This window comes from Mauremys mutica, unplaced genomic scaffold (genome assembly GCF_020497125.1).
Source record: "Mauremys mutica isolate MM-2020 ecotype Southern unplaced genomic scaffold, ASM2049712v1 Super-Scaffold_277, whole genome shotgun sequence".
NCBI lineage: Eukaryota > Metazoa > Chordata > Testudines > Geoemydidae > Mauremys > Mauremys mutica.
Genome location: NW_025423355.1, coordinates 249,238 through 255,889, shown reverse-complemented (window position 1 = coordinate 255,889; position 6,652 = coordinate 249,238). Strand labels below are relative to the sequence as shown.

General features: G+C 64.3%; 1 non-coding gene across 1 annotated transcript; it reads right to left on the bottom strand.

Annotated features, from left to right (window-relative positions):
* Window positions 1-3,657: 3,657 nt before the first annotated feature.
* On the bottom strand, window positions 3,658-3,739 carry TRNAL-UAG. The gene has a single exon. It is a non-coding gene; the product is annotated as a tRNA-Leu (tRNA).
* Window positions 3,740-6,652: the final 2,913 nt, after the last annotated feature.

The window sequence follows — 6,652 nt, the reverse complement described above, 5'->3', positions numbered from 1 at the left end:
TGTGTGTGTGTGAGTCAGTCTCTCTGTGTGTGAGTGTCAGTCAGTGTGTGTGTCAGTCAGTGTGTGTGAGTGTGTCAGTCAGTGTGTGTGAGTGTGAGTGTGTCAGTGTGTGTGTCAGTCAGTCTGTGTGTGTGTGTCAGTCTCTGTGTGTGTGAGTGTGTCAGTCAGTGTGTGTGAGTGTGAGTGTGTCAGTGTGTGTGAGTGTGAGTGTGTCAGTGTGTGTCAGTCAGTCTGTGTGTGTGAGTCAGTCTCTGTGTGTGTTAGTGTGTCAGTCAGTGTGTGTATGTCAGTCAGTGTGTGTGAGTGTGTCAGTCAGTGTGTGTGTGAGTCAGTCTGTGTCTGTGTGTGTCAGTCTCTGTGTGTGTGTGTCAGTCAGTGTGTGTGTGAGTGTGTGTGTCAGTCTGTGTGTGTCAGTCAGTCTGTGTGTGTCAGTCAGTGTCAGTGTGTGTGTGAGTGTGTGTGTCAGTCAGTGTGTGTGTCAGTCAGTGTGTGTGAGTGTGTCAGTCAGTGTGTGTGAGTGTGAGTGTGTCAGTGTGTGTGTCAGTCAGTCTGTGTGTGTGTGTCAGTCTTTGTGTGTGTGAGTGTGTCAGTCAGTGTGTGTGAGTGTGAGTGTGTCAGTGTGTGTCAGTCAGTCTGTGTGTGTGAGTCAGTCTCTGTGTGTGTGAGTGTGTCAGTCAGTGTGTGTGTGTCAGTCAGTGTGTGTGTGTGTGTCAGTCAGTGTGTGTGTGAGTCAGTCTCTCTGTGTCTGTGTGTGTCAGTCTCTGTGTGTGTGTGTCAGTCAGTGTGTGTGTGAGTGTGTGTGTCAGTCTGTGTGTGTCAGTCAGTCTGTGTGTGTCAGTCAGTGTCAGTGTGTGTGTGAGTGTGTGTGTCAGTCAGTGTGTGTGAGTGTGAGTGTGTCAGTGTGTGTGTCAGTCAGTCTCTGTGTGTGTGAGTGAGTCAGTCAGTGTGTGTGTGTCAGTCAGTGTGTGTGTGTGTCAGTCAGTGTGTGTGAGTGTGTCAGTCAGTGTGAGTGTGTGTGTCAGTCTCTCTGTGTCTGTGTGTGTCAGTCTCTGTGTGTGAGTGTGTCAGTCTCTGTGTGTGAGTGTGTCAGTCAGTCTGTGTGTGTCAGTCAGTGTCAGTGTGTGTGTATGAGTGTGTGTGAGTCTGTATGTGTCAGTCTGTGTGTGTGTGAGTGTGTGTGTCAGTCAGTCTCTCTGTGTGTGAGAGTCTGTGTGTGTGTGAGTGTCAGTCAGTCTCTGTGTGTGTCTGTGTGTGTCAATGTGTGTTTCAGTCTGTGTGCGTGTGAGTCTGTGTGTGAGTCTCTGTGTGTGTGTCAGTCTGTGTGTGTGTCAGTCAGTGTGTGTTTGTGTCAGTGTCAGTCAGTGTTGGGGTGTGTGTGTGTGAGTCTGTGTGTCAGTCTCTGTGTGTCAGTGTGTCAGTCTCTGTGTGTCAGCCAGTCTCTCTGTGTGTATTAGTCTCTGTGTGTGTGTCAGCCAGTCTCTCTGTGTGTGTAAGTGTGTGTGTGTCACTGTCAGTCAGTCTCGGTGTGTGTGTCTGTGTGTCAGTCAGTCTCTCTGTCTGTGTGTGTGTGTGTCATTGTGTGTCAGTCAGTGTGTGTGTGTCAGCCTGTGTGTGTGTCAGCCTGTCTCGGTGTGTGTGTGAGAGAGAGAGACAGAGTGTGTGTGAGTCTCTGTGTGAGTGCGTCAGAGACAGAGTGTCAGTCAGTGTCTGCGTGAATGTGTGTCAGTGTGTGTGAGAGACAGCAGGGTGTGTCTCTCTGTCGGGGTGTGTGTGACAGAGAGAGCAGGGGGTGTGTGTCAGTGTGTCTCTAGCACTGTCAGTGTAGCACTCTGTGTGTGAGTGTATCAATGTATGCATGTGTGAGTGTTTGTGCAAGCCGGCTCTGGGTGTGCAAGCCAGGCATCAGTGTGTGTGAGCAGCAGACAGAGGAGCCGGCCCGGGGGGGGGCGTCGCTCTGCCCCCAACACACACAGCAGCTCCCGCGCCGGCCTGGCCCCAACAACCAAATCCTGCGAGTGGCAGGGGGTTGGCAACCCCCAACCCAGCCCCCCACTCCCCTCCCAGAGCCGGGGAGAGAACCCAGGAGTCCGGGCTCCCAGCCCCCCCTGCTCTAACCACCAGCCCCCACTCCCCTCCCAGAGCCGGGGAGAGAACCCAGGAGTCCTGGCTCCCAGCCCCCCCTGCTCTAACCCACCAGCCCCCACTCCCCTCCCAGAGCCGGGGAGAGAACCCAGGAGTCCTGGCTCCCAGCGCTCCCCCCTCTAACCCACCAGCCCCCACTCCCCTCCCAGAGCCAGGGAGAGAACCCAGGAGTCCTGGCTCCCAGCCCCCCCTGCTCTAACCCACCAGCCCCCACTCCCCTCCCAGAGCCGGGGAGAGAACCCAGGAGTCCTGGCTCCCAGCGCTCCCCCCTCTAACCCACCAGCGGGTCTCTGTTGCCCCCTGGTGGCCGGTGTGTGGAACAGCTCCAGGCCCCAGATCCGGCCCCAGCTGAGCAGCTGGTTGACCCCTCCCCGCCCCCTCCCTGACCCCCACATGCCAAGCCCCCCCCCAGAGACTCGTGCATCTGCCCACTTCCCTCCCCCGCAACATCTGGCGTCCCAGGGCCTCTGGCCAGGCGGCCCCCGGGGGAGGCCTGTGAGCCGGTCGCTCCGGATGCCTCCGGCCAGAGACCACCTAGAATTTGGCCCCTGATGGCAAGAAGCGCCCCCCACTGGCCTCAGTCCCCATATCCAGGGGGCTGCGGGTCGGGAGTGAGGGGCACCGGCAGAGCTGGGGGGGGCAGGGGCTGCGGGTCGGGAGTGAGGGGCACCGGCAGAGCTGGGGGGGGGCAGGGGCTGCGGGTCGGGAGTGAGGGGCACCAGCAGGGCTGGGGGGGCAGGGGCTGTGGGTTGGGAGTGAGGGGCACCGGCAGGGCTGGGGGGGTCAGTGCTGGGCTAGCAGGGGCTGCGGAACAGGAGTGAGGGGCACTCGCAGAGCTGGGGGGGCAGGGGTTATGGGTCGGGAGTGAGGGGCTCCGGCAGAGCTGGGGGGGCAGGGGCTATGGGTCAGAGGGAGGGGCTCCAGCAGAGCTGGGGGGCAGGGGTTATGGGTCAGAGGGAGGGGCTCCATCAGAGCTGGGGGGGCAGGGGTTATGGGTCGGGAGTGAGGGGCACTGGCAGAGCTGGGGGGGCAGGGGTTATGGGTCGGGAGTGAGGGGCACCGGCAGAGCTGGGGGGGGCAGGGGTTATGGGTCGGGAGTGAGGGGCACCGGCAGAGCTGGGGGGGGCAGGGGTTATGGGTCGGGAGTGAGGGGCACCGGCAGAGCTGGGGGGGCAGGGGTTATGGGTCGGGAGGGGCACCAGCCGAGCTTGGGGGGAGGGGCTATGGGTCAGGAGGGGCACCGGCAGAGCTGGGGGGGCGGCAGGGGGTCGGGATTGAGCCATGGGTGGGGAAGGATCCTATAGTGGCGAAGGGGTTAAAATAATCTGTAAAAACCCCAACTTGGCCTGGGCGGGACCCGAACCGGAGTCTCCTACTCCACAGGCAGCGCCGCTCCCGGCTCCGCCACCGGCTCAGCGGCTCCGCTCCCCTCCCTGGGAGGAGCCACCGGCCCCCCCCCGCCGCTTCCTGCCGGTGAGGGCGCTAAAACTCGCCCCCAAAACACGAGCTCCCTCGTGGCAGCGGTGGGATTCGAACCCACGTCCCCGGAGAGACTGGAGCCTAAATCCAGCGCCTTAGACCGCTCGGCCACGCTACCACCGGCGCCTGCCTCCCCCGGCGGGGCCTGCTGATGGGTCGGGAACAGGCACCAAAAGCCTCCAACCGGCTCCAAAGGTGCCAAGCCGGATCTGGAGCCAAGCCGGATTCCCGGCCCGTGTAAACCAACCAGCAGGGCTGCCGTCCCCTCCTCGGGAAGCTGATGTGGCTTCTGTGCCCCCCCCCCCAAATCTCCCACCAAACCCGCCGTAAACCCCCCAGCGTGACCAATTCGGTATGAAACTACACCCATGCGCTACAGATTGTGGCCTGATGGTTCAGGGGGAAGGAGCCGGAGCAGTGTAAATCAGGCGTTGGGGTGCCCCCCGGCAGACCTCGGTGTACCCCAGGGGCACACGTACCCCCCACTGGTATAAACCCAGCTCACCGCCGCTTTCTGCTATAGCTGCATGAAGCTAACATGAGGCCACCTCTGGGGCGGGGCGGCCGGTGACCAAGGGACCCCTCGCCCGGCACTGAGATGCGGCCACCTCTGGGGCAGGGCGGCCGGTGACCCAGGGACCCCTCGCCCGGCGCTGAGATGCGGCCACCTCTGGGGCGGGGCGGCCGGTGACCCAGGGACCCCTCACCCGGCGCTGAGATGCAGCCACCTCTGGGGCGGGGCGGCCGGTGACCCAGGGACCCCTCGCCCGGTGCTGAGATGCGGCCACCTCTGGGGCGGGGCGGCCGGTGACCCAGGGAGCCCTCACTGAGATGCAGCCACCTCTGGGGCGGGGCGGACGGTTACCCAGGGACCCCTCGCCCGGCGCTGAGATGCAGCCACCTCTGGGGCAGGGCGGCCGGTGACCCAGGGACCCCTCGCCCGGCGCTGAGATGCGCCCACCTCTGGGGCGGGGCAGCCGGTTACCCGGGGACCCCTCGCCTGCCGCTAAGATGCAGCCACCTCTGGGGGGAGGCGGCGGGTGACCCAGGGACCCCTCGCCTGGCGCTGAGATGCAGCCACCTCTGGGGCGGGGCGGCCGGTTACCCAGGGACCCCTCGCCCGGCGCTGAGATGCAGCCACCTCTGGGGCGGGGCGGCCAGTGACCCGGGGACCCCTCACCCGGCGCTGAGATGCAGCCACCTCTGGGGCGGGGCGGCCGGGGACCCAGGGACCCCTCACCCAGCGCTGAGATGCAGCCACCTCTGGGGCGGGGCGGCCAGTGACCCGGGGACCCCTCACCCAGCGCTGAGATGCAGCCACCTCTGGGGCGGGGCGGCTGGTAACCCAGGGACCCCTCGCCCGGCGCTGAGTTGCAGCCACCTCTGGGGCGGGGCGGCCGGTGACCCAGGGAGCCCTCACTGAGATGCAGCCACCTCTGGGGCGGGGCGGCCGGTGACCCAGGGACCCCTCGCCCGGCGCTGAGATGCGCCCACCTCTGGGGCGAGGCGGCCGGTGACCCAGGGACCCCTCGCCCGGCGCTGAGATGCGCCCACCTCTGGGGCGAGGCGGCCGGTTACCCGGGGACCCCTCGCCTGCCGCTAAGATGCAGCCACCTCTGGGGCGGGGCGGCCGGTTACCCGGGGACCCCTCGCCTGCCGCTAAGATGCAGCCACCTCTGGGGCGGGGCGGCCAGTGACCCAGGGACCCCTCGCCTGGCACTGAGACACGCCCACCTCTGCGGGTGTGGGCGTGAAATCCGCAGGGGATTCTTTCTTCCTTCCCTCGCAGACTGTTCAAGGATGGGTGGGATCCCCGCGGGCTCATCCGCAACCGGGCCCTGCCTGAACTCTGCCTCAGTTTCCAGATGGGGAAACCGAGGCACAACCCAACAAAGGCACTTCCCCCAAAGGCACAAAACCCAGGAGGCCCAGTTCCAACCCACTACCCCCCACAGCTGGGGAGAGAACCCAGGAGTCCTGGCTCCCAGCCCCCCCTGCTCTAACCCACCAGCCCCCACTCCCCTCCCAGAGCCAGAACTCAGGAGTCCTGATTTTTTTTTTTTGGTCAGGAAAGACCCTCCCCCCCTTTTCTCCTGCCCCCCAATCTCTCAGCCCCACACGTCCCCCTGCTCTCAAGCCGGCCCCCACAGGAGCCACGCCGAGCAGTTTAAGGTGCAGCCCCCCCGTCTCTCCAGGGATAGGGGGAGCCGGCTTGGCCCCCCCATGGATCCAGTTTTCGGCCCCAGGCCCCGCCTGTGCCCACCCTGAGCAGAGCTGCCCCCCGCGCCCTTGTCCCCGATTCGATTCCTGACCCATGCAGCTGGGCGAGTCCTTCGCTTTTAAAGGGCCGAGGCTCCTTTCAGCTCCCACTGCAGAAGGGTGGTGGGGGGTAGGCTCCTGCGGTTACCCCTGGGGAAACTGAGGCAGGGAGTGCAGGCGTGAGGGGCTATAGGCACAGAACTCATTCCTGACACACGCAGGGGGGTCGCTGAGAGCCAGGACACCTGGGTTCTCCAGCTGGGGGAGGGGAGTGGTGTCTAGTGGTTAGAGCAGGGGGGCTGGGAGCCAGGACTCCTGGGTTCTCCCCCCGGCTCTGGGATGGGGAGTGGGGGCTAGTGGTTAGAGCATGGGAGCCAGGACTCCTGGGTTCTCTCCCCGGCTCTGAGGGGGGGGGGTGGGAGCCAGGACTCCTGGGTTCTCTCCCTGGCTCTGAGAGGGGAGTGGTGGCTGGTGGGTGAGAGCAGGGCAGGCTGGGAGCCAGGACTCCTGGGTTCTCTCCCCAGCTCTGAGAGGGGAGTGGTGGCTGGTGGATCAGAGCAGGGGGGGCTGGGAGCCAGGACTCCTGGGTTCTCTCCCGAGCTCTGTGAGGGGAGGGGGGGGCTGGGAGCCAGGACTCCTGGGTTCTCTCCCTGGCTCTGAGAGGGGAGGGGGGGGGGACTGGAAGCCAGGGCTCCTGGGTTCTCTCCCGAGCTCTGTGAGGGGAGGGGGGGGGCTGGGAGCCAGGACTCCTGGGTTCTCGCCCCGGCTCTGA